The sequence below is a fragment of the Nannobrachium achirus genome (assembly GCF_963921795.1).
Source record: "Nannobrachium achirus genome assembly, chromosome: 23".
Classification (NCBI taxonomy): Eukaryota; Metazoa; Chordata; class Actinopteri; order Myctophiformes; family Myctophidae; genus Nannobrachium; species Nannobrachium achirus.
The window spans coordinates 8,316,886-8,341,983 of record NC_137830.1 but is presented as its reverse complement, the minus strand read 5'-3'; the positions used below and the strand labels follow the sequence as shown (position 1 = coordinate 8,341,983).

At 43.5% G+C, this 25,098-nt stretch overlaps 2 long non-coding RNA genes across 2 annotated transcripts in view; one reads left to right on the top strand and one right to left on the bottom strand.

Annotated features, from left to right (window-relative positions):
- LOC308308390 overlaps window positions 1-25,098 on the bottom strand; it is a 319,469-nt gene that overhangs the window by 279,999 nt on the left and 14,372 nt on the right. The gene's annotated exons all lie outside the window — the stretch shown is intronic.
- Window positions 1,505-8,656, top strand: LOC308308391. The gene is made up of 3 exons (XR_013963287.1): window positions 1,505-1,636; window positions 6,141-6,221; window positions 8,518-8,656. It is a non-coding gene; the product is annotated as an uncharacterized lncRNA (long non-coding RNA).

Sequence of the window (25,098 nt, the reverse complement as noted above, 5' to 3'; positions counted from 1 at the left end):
AGCGTCTATACGAACACAATTGACCCGTTTTCCGGGGGAGTGAAGCTGGGCGCTGATACTTGTCACTGCACGTAGTGCTACGGGGTGCAGCGCCACCTGTCAGTGGGAGGAGTGTTGGCTGGGAGGAGTGAAAGGAGATACTGTAGAGGCTGTGTCCTCCCGGTGGGGGCTCCTCACTGGTAGGTGAGCCAATAGAATACAACAGTACGTCCTCCCGGTGGGGGATCCTCACTGGTAGGTGAGCCAATAGAATACAACATTACATCCTCCCGGTGGGGGCTCCTCACTGGTAGGTGAGCCAATAGAATACAACAGTACGTCCTCCCGGTGGGGGATCCTCACTGGTAGGTGAGCCAATAGAATACAACATTACATCCTCCCGGTGGGGGCTCCTCACTAGTAGGTGAGCCAATAGAATACAACAGTACATCCTCCCGGTGGGGGCTCCTCACTGGTTAGGTGAGCCAATAGGATTCGACATTACATCCTCCCGGTGGGGGCTCCTCACTAGTAGGTGAGCCAATAGGATTCAACATTACATCCTCCCGGTGGGGGCTCCTCACTAGTAGGTGAGCCAATAGAATACAACAGTACGTCCTCCCGGGGGGGGCTCCTCACTGGTAGGTGAGCCAATAGGATACAACAGTACATCCTCCCGGTGGGGGCTCCTCACTGGTTAGGTGAGCCAATAGGATACAACAGCAGTGATGACACACAGTAGTGTGTGGGGAGGAATTAAATGGCATACTGACTAAATTGGGAAGAAAGGGGGGTTAAAAATATATAAATACAAGTTACATGAGAGGGGGGGAGACAGAGACTCCTATATTTTTCCTACCCCTCTGCTGGGAGGTCAGGGAGACTAGGATGATTAGAGAGAAACTTTTGGCAGGAATTACTTTGGCATCCTCCAAGCTCAAGCTGCTGCTTGACAGTAAAACATGGCAAAACAGTTTAGGGACAAGGTAAGGCATGGAGGAAAATAGAGCCCCTCGTCTCTGAAATGAAAAGGAAACTGTCTCTTCCAACAGCTATAATAGCAGGAGGGGCTGACAGGGAATTATTCACTATTATTAGATCTAAATTGGATTAAGAACAAAATGGTTGGATCAAGAACAAATGGTTTAGAAAAAAGAATTAGCAAATGATACAAGCTTACAGTGCATCACTTTGTGCCGCGCTGCGAGCTTGTACATCTCCTCGGGGGGTCCCTGGCACAAAACAGTTTCAGATGGGGTCCCTGGGACAAAACAGTTTCAGATGGGGGTCCCTGGGACAAAACAGTTTCAAATGGGGGTCCCTGGACAAATATATTTTAATTTGGCGAGGCAAGTTGCTTTAGAAGCCATTTGTAAAATTAAGACCTGGAAAGCATTTTAATCATTATTTTATACTTTGGATATTCAAAAATAGCAGATCTACAAGCTAAATGGATTTATTGTATGTTTCTTCCTGATGTGTAGTTTCATGTTGGACCACATTGACGTCACAGACGTTGTGCTCGCTGAGTTTGAGGAAGAGACGACTCCCTCAGATCAACTCAGACAGAAGAAGAAACAGGTCAACTCAGACACTCCACATCCACGGAGGAGAAGAAACAGCGTCTCTTCTTTCAACATCTCCTCTGCAGATGAAGGTAAAATGACTGTTTAATGATGGCTTTGTATGAATTCACCATCCTATAGCATTTCTAAAAGGGCTTTTGGCGAAAATATCGAAAATAGCAGACCTCCAAGCTCACAACACGTTGTGCTGCGACATGTTTGAGGTTGGAGGTTGACTATTTTCTGTGCTCGATACCACACTGATCTAAGCACAATCAAGTGAATACTGATGTGGCGTAACGGCATGGATTTCTACACAGAGAGGGCAATTCTTTCAACATAAGATGCTGCATTTAAGTTCAGGAGAGTGTTGGACAAGGCAATTCTCTTGAATGCTGCCTTTAGATATGCCAAGGGAAGAGGGCGTTTGCACTTCTCTCACCCTAGTAAAAACTACTGGGCAATTATTACAGACAGATAAAAGGGCAGGGGCTCAAGCCCCCTTTGATAGGGATGGGACGATATGACATTTTCATGTCACCATTATTGTGACCAAAGAAATTGTGATTTACGATATTATCGCGATAATCAAAATACCCCAACATTTGCAGATCCACAAGCTCACAACGTGCCGCAGCACGACATGTTATGAGCTTGTAGATCGGCTATAGGGTTTAAATGGTGCAGATCTGCAGCTCTGCAAATAAAAGGTGAATTGATTCCAGTGATTATAGTTTTTTATCACGATAAATGATAATGGCCGGGTTTCCCAAAGCGATTTTAGCCCATCGTAGCTCACGCATGGTCTTAGAGACCAAGCCCCGACTGTTATGTTCCCATGTTTATATGGGTTCGGGCAGAGCAATTTAATTAGCCCCCTACAACTATTCAGATTTCACAAAGTGCTTAATAAAGTCTCACTCCTGTCTAAATACCGTACGGCTTTCTATAATTACCTGTATCCTCCGTGTTCTTTAATAAGAAGCCTTTTTATCCAATCGCATTCTGTTACTGTATGTATTTCCTGGCGTTCCCCATGCGCACCAACCCCATTGAGATAAACAGACAGCGATCGGATAAAAAGGCTTCTTATTATGAACACAGAGGATACAGGTAATTCTAGAATGCCGTACCGTATTTAGACAGGTGTGAGACTTTATTAAGCACTTTGTTTGTGAAATTTGAATGTTGGTGTAGTTGTAGGGGGCTAAATAAGTCGCTCTGCCCGAACCCATGTAAACCCGGGAACATGCCGGTCGGGGCTCGGTCTCTACGACCATGCGTGAGCTACGATGGGCTAAAATCACTTTGGGAAACCCGGCCAATAATGAATAACATTTATCGTCCCATCCCTACTTGTTGTTATAATAATATGTCAACTTACTGCAGGACAACAGGTTGTGTTTTTTAATGAGCTCAGGATGATGTGATTGCAGAGGCTGATGGATTAACCAACATGGCTTTGTGTTTGTTGTGAAGTGGCAGTTTGGTGCTGACATGTCAGGACTACGCCTGTCAGTGTTTTCTAGTAAAGATTCTGATTGTTCATTCTACATAACCCTTTTTCTTCTTCTTTAGAAGAATGTTCTTTCACTTACAGTGTGTAATGACCATTAGATCTTTGTTCTTTCACTTACAGTGTGTAATGACCATTAGATCTTTGTTCTTTCACTTACAGTGTGTAATGAGCATTAGACCTTTGGGGGCAGTCAGACTCCCCAGTCAGAGTTCAGAGTTTGAATGAATGTAAAATAAATCCTCTCTCTCACACACGTATGCCAGTGTGTGCCAGTGACCACCCTCCCCTGTGCCAATGTTGGCACCCGTGCCTAAGGTTTCATTTTATTTCCCCTCTTCTTTTCCATTTTGTTCATGTCCTTGTTTATGGCTCTAACAGCTGACAGCTTAATGTAAGGCTTGTCAGTCCACATGGTCACAGGTGTAAGGGGCTTCCCTGTAGTACATTCAGTCAAATGCAGCACCTCATCTGGGAGTGCCAGTTCCCACCCCATACAGTGAGTGCACTGGGTGTTCTGGTAGCAGAGTAGAATGACTTCAGGGTTCTCTGTGACACCCTGAATGTTTCAGCTCAGCCTAAGGTGGTCCAGGTGCTGTCTGACCTTCCTGCTGGCCACAGACTCACACTAGGTCAGAACCTTTGTCCACACCCCAAGGTACTTGACACTTGCTCACTCTCTCCACTGGTTCACCATCAACGCAGGACCTCTGCCATCATCTCCGCTTTTCTGATGTATATACAGTACTATGTGTATGTGTATATATATATATATATATATATATATATATATATATATATATATATATATATTTTACTTGTGCCAGCAGAGCGTGCACGTTCTGTGTTCGGCTGCGTATGTATGTATGCCAGTGGTGATGCCAGTGGTGATGTCACTGGCATTGCCAGTGGTGATGCCAGTGGTGAGCGCACCTCATGGCGAGCTCTGCTGGTGCACAAGTAGACCATACATGGCCTACTTGTGCGCATGAAGCAAGTTGGCACCTCGACAGAGTGCAGTTTTAATAGTTACAGCACTGCGGTAGTTCTGTTACCTCTGTTGGAGCAGAGGGCTCAGTAGCCTACACCTCCCTGGGGGGCTCTGGTGCTGAGGAGAGGGTGTTGGTCCATGTACACTACCCACCCTGTCTACTGTGGTCTGGTGCTGAGGAGAGGGTGTTGGTCCATGTGTGTACACCACCCACCCTGTCTACTGTGGTCTGGTGATGAGGAGAGGGTGTTAGAGGTCCATGTGTGTACACTACCCACCCTGTCTACTGTGGTCTGGCAGTTAGGAAGTCCACTATCCAAGCACACATCGTCACACCCCAGCCATCCAGTTTGATGGCCAGCCTGGTGGGGACTACAGTGTTTTAGTCTATGAATAGCATGATTATGTAATGTGAGGGTCATTTTCCAGCTTTTTACAGATCATGTAAGTACTGAATGTAAGCTTTCAAATGGTGTCTTTTATTGAAATCGTCCCCTCATTGTTGTCTAGGTGGGTGCCATGCAGTAGGCCTATCTGTGGAGATTATTTTACTGAGTTATGCAAAGAGCACAGTAGCGTAGGCTAGCCTACATTTATGACCGGCCGGTCAACGCAAGACTGTCAATTAGTGACAGCCTGTCAACACCTGAAAGTGTTTCTTCATACACAAGTCTGCCTGTGTTCGACTGACTTCAGTGCATTCCATGAAACTGTAGAGAGAAAGTGGCAAGGTCAAGGGGTTGACTGTACCACCTATAGTTTGAGAGTTAAAGGCCAAAACAACAATTCTACAAACACTAGCATCTTGTTTTGACGGGGTAAAGTAAGTTGATGATGTGTGTTAGTTGTATAAATGTCTGAGTGAGTGTACATATGTTGGTGTGATACACATGAAAGTGCAGCAAACAGCAGGAGAAGAAAGGATGTGGTCACAGAAATGGTAAATGGTGCATTTATATAGTGCCTTTATCCAAGGCGCTTCACAGAGATTGCATTCACCCATTCACACACACATTCATACACCGATGGCAGAGCAGAGGAAACCATGCAAGGCACCAACCTGCTCACTGGGAGAAACTAGAGGTTCAGAGTATTGCTCTTTGACACTAACTCTCTCTCGGGAACCATCCGTGTTCTAATGACGGTTTCTCTACCCCTGAGCCACTGCCGCCCCAGAGAAGGCTGGTATGACAGAAGTGAAACTGTCATCCTGACCACATCCTTGCCTAGTGCCTCTGCAGACACCTCTAATACTAGAACTCATCTTGTCTTGTCTTGTCTTGTCTTGTCTTGTCTTGTCTTGTCTTGTCTTGTCTTGTCTTGTCTTGTCGTTATCTTTATGGAGGTTAACATTGTGTTTTATACAATGTATCAGAACCACTGCTACTTATCAATCTATAAATGTTTGGTTGAATGTAAAATATAAACAATATAGCAGAACTTTTTAATGTGCATCCACTCCTCCTTTTTTCCCCTCTGCCTTCTGTATCAGTCTGTTTAGTTCTGACGTGTGTGTGTGTGTGTGTGTGTGTGTGTGTGTGTGTGTGTGTGTGTGTGTGTGTGTGTGTGTGTGTGTGTGTGTGTGTGTGTGTGTGTGCGTGTCCTCAGATTGGCTTACCATGATATTGACCAATCATCACTCATCAAGTGTAATCCTAAACCAATCAGAGACAGAGTAGGGCGGGTCACTTGCTGCAATGCAACGCTTTGCTATATTTGAACAACACACACACACACACACACACACACACACACACACACACTGTATATCCCTGGACTCCTCATTGAGAACCAGTGTGTTGACGCCTCCTAAATCAACGCACGCACGCACGCACGCACGCACGCACGCACGCACGCACGCACGCACGCACACACACACACACACACACACACACAAAGCTGTTTCCTTCTGACTGTGATGATGTGTAACTTCTCACTTCTGCTTTGTGGTTATCCCCCCCCCGTGGTTATCCACACACACACACACACACACACACACACACACACACACACACACACACACACACACACACACACACACACACACACTTCCTTTCTGTCTGTCTCTCTCTGCACTGAAACTCTACAGCCTCCATTTTGAAGCACAAGAGAAGAGAAAGACGGAGACTCCATCTTAACCAACAGCAGAGGAGTGAGACGATCGATGCAGGTATGAAACATCCTTCTAGTGATACATGTAAGTATTTGTATAATATGTTCTAGAGACACATATAAGTCAAGACAAGTAAATGTGATTGCGACCGTAGGTCGCACTTACTATCAAAACCTGCACAAACTGTGAGTGAGTCAGTCAGTCAGTCTGTCTGTCCGTCTGTCTGTCACACCTCACACGTCACACTATTGCCCTGCTCATATCTCCGCAACCGTTGCCCCGATCCATGCCAAATTTTGCACACACACTCCTTGCCTGCCAAACTACAACCTCCAAGGACCCCCGGAGCTCCAGGGACCCCCAGGTCCCTGGGGGACCCCCAGATGTAAAAAATGACCAAATGTGCAAAAATGACCAAATGACCACCCCAACGGGGCTGCTCACGGGGAATTCCCGGGGACCACCGACTCCTGGTGCTCCAGAACGGATGCCAAAGTGGTGGCGCCCCCAGTGGAGGACCCCCTCCACTGCAGCTCACATAAAATGCCGTAACTCGGGCTAGGAGCGTCCGGGAGAGCCGGGGCCGGTACCTATTCGTCCGCCAAGGCAACGCGGAGACCCCACCCCTCATTTCTCACATGGCCCTCTTCTAGCGCCACCATGAGGCCGATTCTTGCAAAACACATTTTTGGACACTGCTCCTACAGATTTTGCCCTAAAATCACGCACATCGGTACACAGTATGTCTACACATTGCCCACACAACTAGGAACCAATGGCAGTTACAGCCCTCTTTGTGTATACATGTGACCTACGGTCGCTTATCTCCCGATTAGGGAGTCTTACTGGTTTATATACTGTAGCACATTTAAAAACAACAGCAGTTGACCCAAAGTGCTTTCCAAAGACAAACAAAGATAGACCGTAGTCTATTTACAGAGCAGTGAATAAAGGCATAGTAACAAACAAAACAAAGCCAATACAAAATAAACATCAACAAAACACCAAACATATCCTCATACTATATTAAAAGCGCAAGTAAAAGATAGGTCTTCAATTTAGATTTAAAAACTTCAATAGTGGGGCTATCCTTTATGTGGAGTGGTAGATTGTTCCAGAGAGTGGGTGCGGCAACGGAAAAAGGCACGGTCACCTTTTGTTACAAGGTTTGTGTGGGGAAGGGAGGAGTTTCTGGGTGGATGATCTAGTGGCCTGATGGTTGGGGGATAGTTCATGAGGTCGGAGATATAAGATGGGGCAAGCCCATTCAGGGCTTTAAAAACAAAAATAGCAAGGCCTTAAACTTGATTCTGAATTTAACTGGTAGCCAGTGCAATCTTAGCAGTGCAGGTGTGATGTGATCCCGTTTTCTTGTTCCTGTGATGAGTCTGACCAGTGACCAGTAAGACTCCCTAATCGGGAGATAAGCGACTGTCACGTCGCATACACAAACTTTAGGAGGCAATCGTTGCCAATCAGGAGGGAATATGCAATGGGTCAGATCCATGTTGATGACATAGAGATACTATATACTGCTTTGTGTGATTTTAGGCCAAAATCTGTAGGAGCAGTGTCCAAAAATGTGTTTTGCAAAAATATGACTGATGGTGGCGCTAGAAGAGGGCCATGTGAGAAATCAGGGGCGGAGGTTGTGATTTGCCATCCAAGGAGTGTGTGTGCAAAGTGTGGCATCGATAGGGCCAACGGTGGCGGAGATAAGAATAGGGCCAAAGGTGTGATGTGATGTGACGTGACGGACAGACGGACAGACAGACAGATGGACAGACAGCCGGTGGGGCTTTTAATTGCGAATTGACAGTCGCAATAAATATTTATATTATGTTATTTTCAACCAGTGGTCCGGGGACCACCGGTGGTCCTTGAAAGGGTTGGTAGCCAAATGGACCCTTATCCACCTCTTTCCGCGGGAATTTACTGGAGAATTTTTTGCACCACACTTCCGGTTAACAGCAGACATACAAGCTCACGTCGCATCGCAGATGCAACCGTTGTGTGCTTGTAGATCACACCCGGCTGCGGTGCCGGAAGCTCCGTGCAACTTCTGCGCAATGCACTATGGGATGTTGGAAAGTTGTGGATAGATCTTTAACTCTTGAGAGTGTAAAATGAAACCCAATGGACCTGTCATTGTTTATGATCTTTATATGAGGCATCCTTCTACTTCTGTTTGTGTGCCCATAAATAAACATTTCATGTGTGTGTGTGTGTGTGTGTGTGTGTGTGTGTGTGTGTGTGTGTGTGTGTGTGTGTGTGTGTGTGTGTGTGTGTGTGTGTGTGTGTGTGTGTGTGATTATGTCATCCAACATAATGATTGCATCTATTTATTTGGCAGGTTGAATAAAGAGCGTCATGGACACAGAGAAGGAGAGAAGAGACAGACCAGAGTCTCTATCAGTGAACAGTGACCGTTCTAAAGATCAACCTGCTGACACAAAGTATGTGATTCCTCCTATACAATATACAGTCTAATGTGTAAGGGATAATCTCTGGCTCAGCGGTCGTTATCGAGAGATAAAATCCCGATTGATGCCACCAATGCGAAGCGGAGTGGCGGCTATCAGCCTTACGGGATTTTTATATTATTGCATCGGCTATTTCTTGCTTCAAATATTTTCAAAAACATTCTTGAGAGCAATGTTTAGTTGTAAATGACACTGTGTGTTTGTTTACGACTTTACATGGTCTTACGCGGTCTGTTATCTAGAAATAACACACCGCTGATTTCAGCGCTTGACCAATTCGTTTTTTTGCTGCCATTTTAAACATAGCTGAACCATGGACAGATTAACCCCCGCGAGGGCCCCTGGCCTATAATTTTTTAGGGGCCCCCACCCCCCACAATAACCCCCCCTCCCGACACGCACTACCCGGCTCGGATTTTAAGCCATGATGATCACCTGCGGGCCAAGAAAGCACCTGTAGACAACAGAGGAGGGGCCCACACATTTGATTTTGAATTAACATACCGGTATACATTTAATTTTAGTAAGTGAATGACCACACGGCCCAGTTCCCCCAAGGGCCCCTGAGAGCCAAGGGCCCCTGGCAACGGCCCTAACAGCCCAATGGTTAATACAGCCCTGAGCTGAACTAAGCAGCTGCCAAATTGTCCTTACCTTTTAACGTGGGCACGCATCGTGCATGATCTGTGCGCGATGTAGTAGACGTGTAGACTAGGTGACAGCTTTCGAATACAAAAAAATCCATTGAAATAGACATATCCGTTGCCAGGCTGTAACCGCCACTGTTTACATAAAAAACATTGGAAACAGCCAGCTGTGCGCTATGGGAACATTAGCTTGTAGATCTGCTATTTTCTGAGAGTAGGTGGAAAAAGAGTGGAGCCAATAACAGTCTGTACTTTTTCTGTTTTTGGTTACTTCCTGAAGGGATCCCTGTTTCATCTCTCTCTCAGCTAAGGTCACAGGGTCCTTGCTACATCTCTCTCTCAGCTAAGGGGTCTCTGCTACATCTCTCTCTCTCTCTCTCTCTCTCTCTCTCTCTCTCTCTCTCTCTCTCTCTCTCTCTCTCTCTCTCTCTCTCTCTCTCTCTCTCTCTCAGCTAAAAGGTCCCTCCTTCAACTCTCTCTCAACTAATGGATCCTTGACTAAATACACTGAAAACAGATGATACAGTAGATAGGCTACTGTGTGTGTGTGTGTGTGTGTGTGTGTGTGTGTGTGTGTGTGTGTGTGTGTGTGTGTGTGTGTGTGTGTGTGTGTGTGTGTGTGTGTGTGTGTGTGTGTGTGTGTGTGTCTTCAGCCTTCTGTCCATGAAGAGTGACTGGTCTAAAGGAGCACTGATTAACTTCAGTAATGAACCTGGACCTCCACACACACAGTATGTCAATGAACAGCATCTCTCTCTTATAAGAGCTTTGCCACTGCTTGGTCAGGATGGGACAATATGAGCTCTCTGTTCTACATGGAAATGTTGTGATAGAAAAAAAAATCCACAATGGATGAAGGATTGACAAAGTTTTATTTAAAAGTCAGAAAGTTGAGCAGAGTAACAGCATTACAGATCATGAAGGAGCTGTCAGCTAAACATGGTCCTTTAAGGACATGTACTAAAGATAAGGGCATCATACAAACAGTAACAGAAATACAGATTTGATGACAGAGATGAAGTAAGCGTGGGGGAGACGGCTCAGCGTTTTACATTGACAGCTGTAGTTGAGTTGAATTAGCACATGATGCACTGTGAAAGCAATCAGTCTGAATGGGAGGCCAACAAGAACTCATGCACAAATGTGTTAATGTATGCATTTCTGCCACAACAGTGTCTAGAGACAACTTGTTGTGATTTGACACTTTAATACAATTTAATTGGCGAGGACCCCCTAAATGATATGTATTTGACCTTTTGGACCCCCTAAATGATATGTATTTGGCCTTTTGGACCCCCTAAATGATATGTATTTGGCCTTTTTGACCCCCTAAATGATATGTATTTGGCCTTTTGGACCCCCTTAAAATCTTAAATGATATGTATTTGGCCTTTTGGACCCCCTAAATGATATGTACAGTATTTGGCCTTTTAGAGGGGAAATGGAGGTGACCATGTATAGCTAGGAATCCTGGTCAATGAAGTATATAGAGCAGGGGTCTACAAGGGGTCCTCAGGGTTACTACAGTGGTCCGCCAATTCTTTGTGTGATGGGGAATGTGAGCTTGTAGATCTGTTATTTTCTGAGAGCAAGTGTAGTGGGGAAAAAGAGCAGAGCCAATGACAGTAAAAAGGTTCACTGTCTGAAAACACATTAACATGAATCCAACATATTAATAGAAAAGATAATGTATGTCAAACAACTCTATGAAGCCATCTATGAAATCTATATAAAAGTTTAATCTGAAGCATAGTTTTATACAATATACAGTGGCAGTCCCTGGGTGTCCCATCTCTCTCTCAGCTAAGGGGGTCCCTGCTAAATCACTCTCAGCTAATGGGTCCTTGCTTTAACTCCCTCTCACTGAATCCTTGACCTAAAATACATCGAAGGCCAAAGATATATCATTTGAATTGTTTAAACCAGGGGTAGGCAACTTTAGGCACGGTGCCAACATTGGCACAGGGGAGGGTGATCACTGGCACACTGGCAGAAGTGTGAGAAAGAGGATTTATATTTTAAAACCAAACATTGTTTTAAACGTGGTCAATTAAATCACTTAAGTCAACTAATTACATTGGTTGGCGACATTTTATTTCACAAGATTTCTTGACTGGGGAGGGAGGGAGTCGGGGAGATAGGTGGGTTATTGCTGCGAGTGTAATGATCGTTATAACGATGTCCTGACAATCAAAATATGTCATAATTTTGATGGGGTGTCATTAAAATATGTATGTTGACATGGCACACTGACTATCTAGAAACTAAAAACATGGCACTTGATTTCAAAAAGGTTGCTGACCCCTGGTTTAAACCAACAGATTGTTTTCATTCACATTATGATTATAATTGTTACTATTTATTATGATCCAGAAGTGACCACCACAGAGCAGAGTCTCCAACACCCAGCTGTGTGTCTATGAAGAGTGACATTTCTAAAGGACTTCCTCCTCACTTCAGTGATGAAACTGGACCTCCACACACACAGTATGTCAATCCTCTTACAGTATATGCAATAGACGTTCACTGTAGTTTTAAGAAGCATGTTTAACTGAAAAAAAACCTCACTACCCACAATGCTACAGCGTAAGATCCGGTAACGTTGATGTATCTGGTTGGTTTAGCTCACATTGCTTTAATAAACTGACTTCCTCATTCACATGATAATTGAGGATTCTTTTTCTCATTCCAGAAGTGTTCACCCCAGAGCAGAGTCTCCAACACCCAGCCTTCTGTCCATGAAGAGTGACTGGTCTAAAGGAGGACTGATTGACTTCAGTAATGAACCTGGACCTCCACACACACAGTATGTCAATACATTACATTATTCACAACACTATAACATGACACATGTGTTACACAAATAGCAGATCAGCAGATGTAGATCAGCTATTTTCACAATGTCTGAAAAAAAAAAGAGTTTTGTCATTTTTTTACACAGGTTTCTATGGTTTCTTGGGCTGGATATGGCAGCCTGGAACGGTTGTTCAAGTGCAGCTAAACTTGGCATGTTAGTAAACGTGCCACATTAACAATAATGTATTACACCTGTGCAGCTGACCTGCGGAACCTGGGAATATACCATTTTGTCAAGATGGGGAGAATATAATTATAATACCTTGTTAAAGTGACCATTTTGTTACATTTTGCATTTGTAGTTATTTTACTGCGCAGATAGACAAAGAGACATTCATGGATTTATATTTAAAAGTAACTTTTATTTCCCCCCCTGGACCCAGGGTATGGCAGCTGCATACCCCTGCCATACCCAATTGACGCCCCTGAGGTGGCGCCGTGGCAGTAAGCAATATGTAATCCACCTCTTTCCGCGGGAGTTTGCTGGAGGCGACTGGAGATTATTTGCACCACACTTCCGGTTTAACAGCAGACATACAAGCTCACGTCGCGTCGCAGATGCAGCCTGTTGTGAGCTTGTAAATCACAGTCGGCTGCGGCGCCGGAAGCTCGGTACAGCCTCTGCACAATGCACTATGGGGCGTTGGAAACTCGTGGATACCATAGCAGAACAAGCGTGTGTGTGTGTGTGTGTGTGTGATCATCGTTTACACAGCAGCTCAGTTTTTTTCAGTCCACAAAGATCCACTGAAGCGGATATTTTGGTAAATCTTCACTTATGCATCTGTTTTAGCGGCCCAAATCCCAGTTTCCATGTGGCTGAAAGCACCAAACAAATAAAATGTAGCTTAGAAAAAGGTCCATATTCGTCTACTCTAGCCTGTGTCTTAATCCTGACATGAAATATTCCTGAAAAACTTAAAATATTCATTAAAAAATGTATAAACATTTATTATGATTCCAGAAGTGTTCACCACAGAGCAGAGTCTCCAACACCCAGCCTTCTGTCTATGAAGAGTGACTGGTCTAAAGATGAACCTCTTTACTTCAGTAATGAACCTGGACCTTCTCACACACAGTATGCCAATCCATTACAAACATTACAATACATTACATTATACACAACTCTATAACGTGACACGTGTGTTGCACAGTGTGCAAATTATATATACTAGTCCTTACCCGCAGCGGCGGCCTTAAGAATTTGGAGGCCCGTTTCAAGATCACATTTTGGGAACGTTGACATATTTGATCCTCATAGATATATATTCCATTCAAGGTAATATTTTAACGTGTCCAGCTGTCCACATGATTAACACTGTTTCATTTGGATGTGACAGACCATTGTTGCATCCATGTTGTTTGTTGTCTTAATATGAGCTTGCATTGTTGTTAATTAGTGGTTGAACAACTTGCCAACTTTATTCACAAGTGCCCCCTCTTTTGAAAGGGTCTGTGACGTATTCTAACTAATAATAACTTGTTTTGATAGTCCATCCATCCATTACACTATACTGTATAACTAAACCGCGCGCCTCGTATTCCAAAGCCAATCCGAAACGACGCAGAAATAGGCAGCACCCAGGCCGATAGAGATAGGGGGCCCCATTGCTGGAGGGGCCTTCCGAGTACGGTCAATCGCATTGACCGTCATTTGGACTGAGACTGACCGGCAGTCGGAGTCCCCCCTGGTCACAGTAAATAGGCAGCACGGCGGGCAGCGCGATAGAGAAAGGGGGCCCCATTGCTTGAGGGGGCTTCCAAGTACGGTCAGTCGCATTGACTCTCATTTGGACTAAGACAGACCGGCAGTCGGAGGCCCCCCTGGCCGCGGGGCCCGTTTCAATTGAAACTGGTGAAACATAGTTAAGGCCACCACTGCTTACCTGTAGGCCACCCTAACCTGTTGCATGACCAATCCTCAAGCTTGCATAAAGGACACTCACTTCACACTTGGTGGACAGACAGACATTTGCTTGATTAATAGTTAAGATATATAAAAAGAAATCACACCTAGTGTGAGGTGAGCGGTGCTATTTATGTGTTAATTTCATTAACCCATTCAGGACTGAGGCCGATTCTAAAAACGCCATCTAAATCCTGACCTGAAAAACTTGCAGTGCTTTTTATGAATAATAGTTCAACCTACGGCCACTGTTACCCATACTGTAAGCTCCACTTATTTGCCAATTATTTTATTTTATAAACAAACCACTTAAATCCTGGGATCTCTTTAGAGTTGTTAGTAGTTTACAATGGTAGCATGGCTCCCCCTAATGGCCAGTGGAGGAACATGAAGCTGACTGACCATGCTGTTGTTATGGTGTGTTGAATATGAAGCAACTGGGTTGGCATTGTATTAACTTAATGGCAACATGGCTGCCATGTTAATATGGTCTATGGTGTGTTGGGCTCAGTGTTTGCTGCTTGGACCCCAGTGTGGCTGCTTGTCTTTCTATTATTGTGTTCATTAGTTCACTGTTGTTGCAATGTTGAGGAGCTGAAAACCATGGAATTTTACTCTCTTATGCTTGAATAATGGGACGTTACTTAGAAAAGTTAATAAAGTGTTCACCACAGAGCAGAGTCCCCAACACCCAGCTGTGTGTCTATGAAGAGTGACTGGTCTAAAGGAGGACTATTTAACTTCACTAATGAACCTGGACCTCCACACACACAGTATGTCAATCCTCTTCTATGTAATAGAATGTGGATCTCCAAATTTGGCACTGTAGTGATGTCAGTCAGTGATGTCAGTCATCCTCAAATTTGGTCACTTGTTTCATCTTGTCAGACAGACATTATTTGGGCATTGTTTCAGCATACAGCAGTTACCATGGTGACAACACTGTTTTGTATCAGTGATGTCAGCATGCGGACAGACGGCAGACAGACAGACAGACAGACAGACATTCTGTAAACGAATATTTAGATTATAAATTACTATCGATTATAAATTACTATAGATTATAAATTACTATGTGTACATTTTGTGAATGAAGTGCTACAAATCACTATGTGCAGTTCAGTGGTGAAGCTGCACTATACAGTTTGTGTCTGCATGTTTTGTTGCTTCAACGTCCAAGACCTTTCACTCTATTATACTAAACTAATAAACTGACATTTTCATTCACAAAATAACCGTATAAACATCTATTATGATTCCAGAAGTGTTCACCACAGAGCAGAGTCTCCAACACCCAGCTGTGTGTCTATGAAGAGTGACTGGTCTATGGAAAATCCTCCTGTCTTCAGTGAACCTGGACCTCCACACACACAGTATGTCAATCCATTACAACACAACACTATAACATGACACACATGTTGCATTATGTGCAAATTATTTAAAAAAAAGACAAGTATGTGCCCTCCCTGTCGAATCATTACCTATCGAGTATCGACTGAACGTTACTATGTGTGGAGTGAATAATTAACCTACCTTAACCTGTGAACCTGTATCTATTAGTGATGTGCGGGCCGACCCGTTGACCTCGGGGCCCGCTGACCTGCCCGTGGTGCGTATCAAGACTTCAGGCTCAATTGGCGGGCAGCGGGGCGGGCGGCGCATCGCCATTATCATGTGCAAAATAAATACGAATAATCACCTGCTCTTATTTGCCTTCTATTCTTAACTCAACCTCTGCCAAAAAAATACCCCTTTGTACCCCTTCCCTGCCATGCCCGAGGAACCCGAAGATTTAGTAAGCTTTAATTAAAAAGAAATAATTTATCGAAGCGGAACCAAAATAGGCCGGAACTAATGCTCCGTGATCGGTTTCTACACGGACACATTATTGAGCGGACCAGTTAACATTGAGGCCGTGAACCGGAAGCGGATGGTCCGTCGTCTATTTTGGCCCGTTAGCTTTCTGTGTAAACTCCGCGGCTTACAGATGGAGAACTTATTGATCAATTGGAAAAATGTAAAAGGATTTGAGAAGCTGATGGAAATACGCGAACACACGATGCATAGCAGTGTCCGATCACGCATGATGGGAACTGGATGAGCGCCCGCGTTAACAGGTAGGAGAAGCCAGCAGTGAAAGATATTGAAAAATCTTCGGGCTCCTCGGCCGTAAACTACGAATGAGTTAATAAGAGAAGGCCTATGGGGTTTTTAGCCGTGACATCATTTTGTTGTCAGACCTCCAAGCAGATTTATTGTCAATATGTGTCCCTCGCTATTTCAACACATCCGAGACAAAAATAACGACTAAAGTATAATTCTACCACTTTACTGTCAACAAGAAAGAGAAGACAATTTAGTAAATAGTAAAAATAGTAAAACGATTCACGGGCGCTGGGGCCTTTTGGCCCCAAAAGTTCTCCTCTGCCTACAAAATGATGTCAGACTTAACAGCCCCATAAGAATAAGAATACAATGATTTGAATACACTTGAGTTGAGCTTGCCTGGTTAAAACCAGACCGAACACAACAACACCCCCTAGCGGTAGTGGTGTTGTAGTACGGTCTGGCCCCGATCCATTGAGATTCTATTTCCTCAAACAGCTTTTAGGGTTGGCCAATCAGGGTTGTATGCTTGGGGCACGTGGTTTATGTAGGCTTGGGGCACATGGTTTGGGGCAAACCCCAGAAATGAAAACTCTTCCTGAAATCCCAGACTCTCTTCCCAAAACGAAGGCAGATGTAACGAAGTGTGTGATAGAGGCTGGCAACGCCAGGCAAGAGTTGAGCATGAGCGAGCGAGTTCTAAAATGCGGCAGAGAGGCTTGGAACGAGGTTTCTCCTCCGCTCCTGGTGCGAGGACCGTCCCAATTCCGCTCCTGCTGGGGCCGCGAACCACATTTGCCAACATTTTCGCGCACATAGCAGCCTGACAGACACACAACGTGAGCAGAGAAGAATGCACAAACAATTCAGCGCGTGTCACTGATCAGGATTTCACTTGAATGTCTCTGTATCCACACAAGTCTGTTTATAAATACTTTGTGCCAGTTAAGTTATATCACCAGCCAGTCAACGGATATATGATTTGAAACGCAACTTTCGCAAGAGAGACGGATTTTTGACTGAATTAACCACGCTCACCTCGAGTCGCCCCATCTCTCGTCTCGAGGTGATTAAATCAATAACCAACAGGATTTAATATTATCTGTCTTTTGCTGTCTGTTTGAAGTGAGAGGCGGCGGAGGCGCTGTATAAACATGATCGACATAAACCTGAAACGCCATTCTTACCCCGACGATGCCCCCGATTTAGAGAGAATGAACGTCTTTGTCTTTTTGCTGTCAAATAATAGTAAGAACCCCATTTTGAACACCATTTTATTTTATTCATTTTATTTAGCCTATGACAATATTGTGCTACTGTAAACCTTTCTGTAAAGTGACTTTGGGTACTTAGTAGAGCCGTAAATAAAGATGAGCTATTGTGGAGATGATATATCATCTTCTTTTTTTAAATGCAGGTTGTGGGGCGGGCGGATTCGTTGATTTGTATATTGTTCTGCGGCGCAGGCGGGCGGGTTACGTTCCGTGCGGGCAGTGGGCTGTGCGGGTTATGAAAGAAACCTGACCCGCGCATCACTAGTAACTATATGTAACACAATATGGATGAATATGAATTATGAATATATCTATCTATCACTGCAACTTGTATTGTACTGTATTTGTGGTACATTTCAGTGGTGATATTATTTTTTTCTTATTTGTTCTTTATCTTCCTAACTGCAATGCTGTGAAAATGAAACATTTTGACTAAATTACCTGTAGTGTTAATATTTAATTAACCAATCAAAACCCAATCTGGACCTCCATATACACACATACAGTAGACATCAAAGGGGGCTCAAGCCAGTAGGGAAATTAAGTACATCCCTGCAATACGTTTTTTTGAGCGAAGCTAACCGCTCTTTCGTTAAGAAGCAGCAAAATAAATAAATAAATAAAAAAAGAATCGCAGAACAGTGACATTCGTACTTTGCCCCCCCGCCCCCCCCCCCCCCCCCCCCCCCCACAGATACTTTTTTCTAATTACAATGTTTACGTGTACCCAGGGGGCAAACCAGCCTTTTTTTAGGAAACCTGCATTTGCCCCGACATAAAAGGTTGTCCACCAGAAATATTATCTATGACCCAGTAGGATCACAACCTATATGGACAACCCGGTCAATTTGTACGGCAAAGTTCCAATATGGCCGCCTCAATATTAGCCCCTATTAGTTTTAATGGGGGGTGAATAGGGAAAAATTTTAAACTGAGGGATATTTCCACGAAACTTCACAGGTTGATCAATGGTATACATATGAACATTTTTTGTATTGCAAGTTTCCATGAAATCCAATATGGCCACCACAATATGACCGCCATAATGTAAGGACCCAGAAAATAGGTTTTGCCTCTAACTTCTGAACCAGATGAGCTAGAAACGCAAACTTGGTGTCTATTTCATGGTGTCTGACCATGGGAGACTCAATGGAATAGCTAATTTTATTATTGGGTGTGTCTGGACCTTTATTGTGCATATTTGCAAGATGGTGGATTCCCAAAATAGAGCTTTAACATAATTTCTACCATGATTGTTGACTGCTTTTGCAAATACAAGCAATATAAATCCATTTGCTAAGATTTATGGCACAGAAGGGACTTATACCTACCTGTATTATTCTTGAGTTTGCATGTTGTCAAAATGGCTGTAAACGAGATAATATATTTCCTGTCCGATTCTACTGTATGTAGTTGTAGCAATGACTTCAGATAAAATCAGAGACCAAAACAATGTATCTTAGAAATTATTTTTTTATTTAAAAAATGTATAAAAAAAGAGAGAGATTATCTCAATGAAATGAATGCAACTGCCTTTTTGGGTCTTTCACACATAGACATGCACATGCTTTCCAACAACTTCAGCTTCAGGGAAATTATAATGAACACATGATTAAAACAGGCTGCATTATAATGCAAATAATTGCTAGTCACTATCACTGTCATGTGTACCTATCCTGCTGCATCTTGTCTCCAGTCCTTGGCAACGACACCCCAAGTAGCATGCAATTCCCTTCTTCGCACATGAAGTTCAATCACCCGAGAGAGACTTGGAGTAGAACCGCTGCTCCTTCACTTGGAAAGGAGTCAGCTTAGGTGGTTCGGGCATCTAGTACGGATGCCCCCCGAGCGCCTTCCTAGGAAGGTCCTCGATGCACGTCCCACTGGGAGGAGACCCCGTGGCAGACCTAAGACCAGATGGAAGGATTATATCTCCAGACTGGCCTGGGAACGCCTCGGTATACTCCCAGAGGGAGTGGAGGAAGTTACGCAGGATAAGGAAATCTGGAAGTCTCAGTTGGAACCGTTACCCCCGCGACCCGATTCCGGATAAGCGGTTGAAGATGGATGGATGGATGGATGGCACATGAACAGTTTTTCTGGCAGCCTTTGATACAGCTACATGATATTGCCTTGTCCATTGATATAGGCAAGGCTGGCTCTGTAGATGGACAGGGGACTGCCTTCCCATCACTGAGAGACCATCCATATTTAGTGAAGCAAGGGATGTCTGGCTTCGCGATGTGTGCAGTTTTATCTATTATGGCTGCAAGAGCAGCTCTTTTCAGGTGCAGGCCAAAGGCATTTTCTGTAGGTGGCAGCAGCTTCAACAGGGTTGATCGGTTATTTAGGAACTTGTACACTCTCAGCTTTGCCAGGTCAAAGTCCTCCGAATGGTCAGCTTTTGATGCATATACAGCTATCGTGAGGTCTCTAGCCTGATTCTTGACATCCTCTGAGAGGGAATAAGAGGAATTTTCACCAAACTCCTGAAGTGCAGGGAGATCTAGACCCATGCTGGTCTTGAACCATGCCTTCTTTCCAGTGAAAAAGGGATAGCTGGTGGTATCTCTGCCACTCAGGCTGTGAATAAAGGGCAGGGCACGACACTGTGCGAGTCCAAGGGCTGAGACCATGTGATGGATAGGAAGATATGCATCCTGCTCTGTTCTCACCCACAGCTCTGGAAGGTCTAGGAGGTGGGTGGCAGCATGATATAGATGCCTATATCATGCTGCCGCCATGGGAAGGCAGTCCCCTGTCCATCTACAGAGCCAGCCTGGCCTATATCAATGGACAAGGCAATATCATGTAGCTGTATCAAAGGCTGCCAGAAAAACTGTTCATGTGCGAAGAAGGGAATTGCATGCTACTTGGGGTGTCGTTGCCAAGGACTGGAGACAAGATGCAGCAGGATAGGTACACATGACAGTGATAGTGACTAGCAATTATTTGCATTATAATGCAGCCTGTTTTAATCATTTGTTCATTATAATTTCCCTGAAGCTGAAGTTGTTGGAAAGCATGTGCATGTCTATGTGTGAAAGACCCAAAAGGCAGTTGCATTCATTTCATTGAGATAATCTCTCTCTTTTTTATAACTTTTTTAAATAAAAAAATAATTTCTAAGATACATTGTTTTGGTCTCTGATTTTATCTGAAGTCATTGCTACAACTACATACAGTAAAATCGGACAGGAAATATAATATCTCGTTTACAGCCATTTTGACAACATGCAAACTCAAGAATAATACAGGTATAAGTCCCTTCTGTGCCATAAATCTTAGCAAATGGATTCATATTGCTTGTATTTGCAAAAGCAGTCAACAATCATGGTAGAAATTATGTTAAAGCTCTATTTTGGGAGTCCACCATCTTGCAAATATGCACAATAAAGGTCCAGACACACCCAATAATAAAATTAGCTATTCCATTGAGTCTCCCATGGTCAGACACCATGAAATAGACACCAAGTTTGCGTTTCTAGCTCATCTGGTTCAGAAGTTAGAGGCAAAACCTATTTTCTGGGTCCTTACATTATGGCGACCATATTGTGGCGGCCATATTGGATTTCATGGAAACTTGCAATACAAAAAATGTTCATATGTATACCATTGATCAACCTGTGAAGTTTCGTGGAAATATCCCTCAGTTTAAAATATTTCCCTATTCACCCCCCATTAAAACTAATAGGGACTAATATTGAGGCGGCCATATTGGAACTTTGCCGTACAAATTGACCGGGTTGTCCATATAGGTTGTGATCCTACTGGGTCATAGATACAATTTCTGGTGGACAACCTTTTATGTCGGGGCAAATGCAGCACACCTTCCTTTGCCCCCTGGGTAGTGTAAACATTTTTAAGAACAATGTTTACGAGTAAAAAAATTGTTACCTGTTCACCTGTTAACCTTGGTGGCGACACTATCAGTGATGTCAGCATGCGGACAGATGGCAGACAGACACACAGACATTCGGTAAATTAATGTTAGATTATAAATTACTATCGATTATAAATTACTATAGATTATAAATTATTACTATCAATTATCAATTACTATAGATTATACATTACTATATATGTGTACAGTTTGTGAATGAAGTGCTACAGTGCTGTTCAGTGGTGAAGCTGCACTATACAGACTGACTGTCTGCATGTTTTGTTGCTTCAACGTCCCAAGACCTTTCACTCTGTTATACTAAACTAATAAACTGACATTTTCATTCACATGATAACCTGTATAAACATTTATTACGATTCCAGAAGTCTTCACCACAGACCAGAGTCTCCAACACCCAGCTGTGTCTCTATGAAGAGTGACTGGTCTATGGAAAATCCTCCTGTCTTCAGTGAACCTGGACCTCCACACACACAGTATGTGAATGTGATGTGAATCTTCCTATACAGTATTATGCTAGGTTACATGTGCAAGTTACTACATAGTCAGACAAGGTATAATAACGGTGTGTCCACTCTGTCCAATGTTTATCTATAGATTATAAATGACTATAGATTATACCTAACTATTGACTAGTCCTGTGCCTGGGGGTGTGCAGTATATGAGGGATGAGGAGTCTCAGAACTAATGTTGGAGAACCCAGACCAGTGCCCGTTGGGCAGAATAACCACCATTGACATCCAGTTGTGCAATACCCATTGTATCCGTCTGTCTGTCTGTGTCCCTTTCATGCCCATACAGTATATGGAGATCTCTTATCTCTGATTGTCTGGCTCTCTTTTATGCCCATATATGGTGTTCCGTGTCCAGGCCAGTCTGTGATGTCATTTCCAAATTTGGGCACTTGTTTCATCATGTCAGACAGACATTATTTGGGCATTGTTTCAGCATGCGGCTGTTACCATGGTGGAGACACTGTTTAGTACTATTAAGACGCCTCCTAGGTCACACCAATTCTTGGCTATCTGGCCAGTGATGTATACCCAATCTCATCTGTTGAGATTGGCTGAACATGCCCATATATGGGCATTATCAAATATGGGCATAGAAGGGACATCAAGCCAGAGCATGAGGTCAGAGCAGCAAACCCATTCTGTTAAGAGTGGTTCCCCTGACATCACAGTGACATCGGAGCATGTCAGAGTGACAAGGGAACCAATAGGGAACCAATGTAAAAATGTGTACGGACTGAACAGGCAGACAGACGGAGGCAAGATTCGATTATTAATTACTATCGATTATAAGTTATACTGTAGATTACCATGAGTACAGTTTTGAATGAAGTGCTACAAATCACTATGTGTTGTTCAGTAGTGAAGCTGCACTATACAGACTGACTGTCTGCATGTTTTGTTGCTTCAACGTCCCAAGACCTTTCACTCTGTTATACTAAACTAATAAACTGACATTTTCATTCACATGCTAACCGTATGAACATTTATTATGATTCCAGAAGTGTTCACCACAGAGCAGAGTCTCCAACACCCAGCTGTGTGTCTGTGAAGAGTGACCGGTCCATGGAAAATCCTCCCGTCTTCAGTGAACCTGGACCTCCACACACACAGTATGTCAATCCATTACAATATACACAACACTATAACAAGACACACGTATTGCACAGTGTGCAAATTATTAAAAAAAAACAAGACAGAGTATTACCTACCTTAACCTGTGGACCTGTATATATCTAACACACAGTACATCGTTACTGCCTTTAAAAATGAATCTTACGTTACTACGTTACCCACTGAGAAAAGTAACTTGTTCCACAGCCTTACTAAAGGGCTTCTCTCAAGCCCTACCATGTTGTGAGTGTAAATTAATGTAAACAACTAAGACGTGCACAAATAAGTTCTCCTTATGTCGCCAATAGATGACCGTGTAACCCGGTGTTACACCAAATTTCGTAACGTGTAGTAAACTGCAGAATCACTACGCAACCACCACAGAATGATGAATACATCTATCTATCTATCTATTGTACTGTATTTGTGGTACATTTTAGTGGTGATATTATTTCTTTCTTATGTGTTCTTTGTCTTGTTACTGCAATGCTGTGAGAATGACAGCCTTTTTTTCTAAACAAAAAACATTCATACTTTTTTTTACGGATACGTTTTTCTAATTACAATGTTTACGTGCAATTTTTTTAAGTACATTGTTTAAGTAAAGTAAAGTAAGCAAAGTACGAATCCGAAATAATATTGGCATTAAAACAATCCCATAACCTAAACCTAAACTTAACCCGAACCTTAACCTCTGCAGTAAAACTAACGCTGGTGAATGCTTACCTGGTGAAATGCTAACCTGCTGACGCTGGTGAATGCTAACCTGGTGAATGTTAACCTGGTGAATGCTAACCTGGTGAATGTTAACCTGGTGAATGCTAACCTGGTGAATGCTAACCTGGTGAATGCTAACCTGGTGAATGCTAACCTGGTGAATGTTAACCTGGTGAATGTTAACCTGGTCGGACCAACAGGAGGTCTAACCAATGCTCAGTCCCCAATCCCCTCCACCACTACACCCCATGCTGTGATTATTTAGGTGGATTCATCATGTAAGCAAAACTAGATTTTAGGTCTGTGATGGAAAGTGATTCTGTTTACATTTATTTAAAAAAAAATAACTGCCTAGTGTGAGGACCCCCAGGGGCAAGGCCCTGTGCGACCGCACCGTTTGCACTACCATTGCTGCGACTCTGTGTGTGCGTGTGTGTGTGTGTGTGTGTGTGTGTGTGTGTGTGTGTGTGTGTGTATGTGTGTGCGTGAGTGCGTGTGAGAGTGTGTGTGTGTGTGTGTGTGTGTGTGTGTGTGTGTGTGTGTGTGTGTGTGTGTGTGTGTGTGTGTGTGTGTGTGTGTGTGTGTGTGTGTGTGTGTGTGTGTGTGTGTGTGTAGCCAACACTTGTCTTCACCCAAGGAGGAAATAAACATGCTCTGAAAAGTATTCTGGCTCTTTGTCCACCTGGCATGCTGTTGTGTTGACTGTCTGTTGGGTTGGGTTAGGCTCCTATGGCAGATTAATTGTGGGCTCACTCCAGCAAGAACACACTAATTGTCCCCACTTTATATTTATTTTGCATCCTGATTCCTACTGCTTCCACATTCTTTGTGCTAGAAATGTAACTTGTTCAGCTTCATGCAGTTATTATTGCTTGCATTTTTCTTTTTACAGTGTTTTATACTTTTTAAAATGTTTAACTTAAGTCTTTGGCCTTCGGCCATCCGGCCTGGCAGAGACAATAAAACGAAATCACACCCGGTGTAAAGTGAGCGGTGCTACTTATGCGTGTGTACATTTTCTACTCTACATATACTGCAATAGTGCAATACACTTTGTGCATGTTTCAGCGAGTCCACACAGTTTCTGCAGGAACTGCTACTACTTTATCTTGATATTATGCCGTGGTCTCACTCTTTGTAACAGCGTTGTGTTCTCTTCTACTCTGTCTTTCACAATATAGTGGGCTGGATTTCAAATGCAACTCCATGGCTGTATTTCCTCTACTGGGACCAGTGTGGTCCAACAGGACAACATGGCTGTCCCCAATGTGGAGGGATATCCAGAAAGACACCTGGACTGAAAACACACTGTCAAACCACAAGTGGACAAAGTAAGACTGGATATCATTTACTCTAACTATAACATTGGGAGCAGCAATTTGGTCCGCAGACTTTTTTATGTATACATTTTAGTCCAGT